The sequence below is a fragment of the Arachis ipaensis genome, chromosome B7 (assembly GCF_059453495.1).
Source record: "Arachis ipaensis isolate K30076 ecotype BB chromosome B7, ASM5945349v1, whole genome shotgun sequence".
In the NCBI taxonomy this organism is placed as follows: Eukaryota; Viridiplantae; Streptophyta; class Magnoliopsida; order Fabales; family Fabaceae; genus Arachis; species Arachis ipaensis.
The window spans coordinates 92,982,350-92,983,536 of NC_142442.1; the positions used below are offsets into that span (position 1 = coordinate 92,982,350).

General features: G+C 40.9%; 1 non-coding gene across 1 annotated transcript; it reads left to right on the forward strand.

Moving 5' to 3' along the window:
• The first annotated feature begins 777 nt into the window (after positions 1 to 777).
• On the forward strand, positions 778 to 885 carry LOC148553381 (small nucleolar RNA R71). The gene has a single exon (XR_015893066.1). It is a non-coding gene; the product is annotated as a small nucleolar RNA R71 (small nucleolar RNA).
• Positions 886 to 1,187: the final 302 nt, after the last annotated feature.

Genomic DNA, 1,187 nt, shown 5'->3' on the forward strand with positions numbered 1-1,187 from the left:
TGTAGGTTCGGCCATGATGGTCAATTCAATGGCCTTGCACTCTCCTTTTGGGTTTTCTTCTGTATTGCTTGGGAGAGTACTAGGAGGAGTTTCAGTGACCTTTTTACTCAGCTGGCCCACTTGTGCCTCCAGATTTCTAATGGAGGACCTTGTTTCATTCATGAAACTTAAAGTGGCCTTAGATAGATCAGAGACTATATTTGCTAAGTTAGATGGATTCTGCTCAGAGTTCTCTGTCTGTTGCTGAGTGGATGATGAAAAAGGCTTGCTATTACTAAACTTGTTTCTTCCACCATTATTAAAGCCTTGTTGAGGCTTTTGTTGATCCATCCATGAGAGATTTGGGTGATTTCTCCATGAGGGATTATAGGTGTTTCCATAGGGTTCACCCATTGAATTTACCTCTGCTATTGCAGGGTTCTCAGGATCATAAGCTTCTTCCTCAGAAGATGCCTCTTGAGTACTGTTGGATGCAGCTTGCATTCCATTCAGACTCTGAGAAATCATATTGACTTACTGAGTCAATATTTTATTCTGAGCCAATATGGCATTCAGAGTATCAATTTCAAGAACACCCTTCTTCATAGGCGTCCCATTACTTACAGGTTTCCTTTCAGAAGTATACATGAACTGGTTATTTGCAACCATGTCAATGAGTTCTTGAGCTTCTACAGGCGTTTTCTTTAGGTGAATGGATCCACCTGCAGAATGGTCCAATGACATCTTTGATAGCTCAGACAGACCATCATAGAATATATCCAGGAAGGTCCATTCTGAAAGCATGTCAGAAGGACACTTTTTGGTTAGTTCCTTATATCTCTCCCAAGCTTCATAAAGGGATTTACCTTCCTTCTGTCTGAAGGTTTGAACATCCACTCTAAGCTTACTAAGCTTTTGAGGAGGAAAGAACTTGGCTAAGAAAGCCTTGACCAGCTTATCCCAAGAGTTCAGGCTATCCTTAGGTTGAGAGTCTAACCATACTCTAGCTCTGTCTCTTACAGCAAATGGGAAAAGCATAAGCCTGTAGACCTCGGGATCAACCCCATTGGTCTTAACAGTATGACAGATCTGCAAGAATTCAGTTAAAAAATGAAAAGGATCTTCAGATGGAAGTCCATGAAACTTGCAGTTCTGTTGCATAAGATAAACTAATTGAGGTTTAAGCTCAAAATTGTTTACTCCGATGG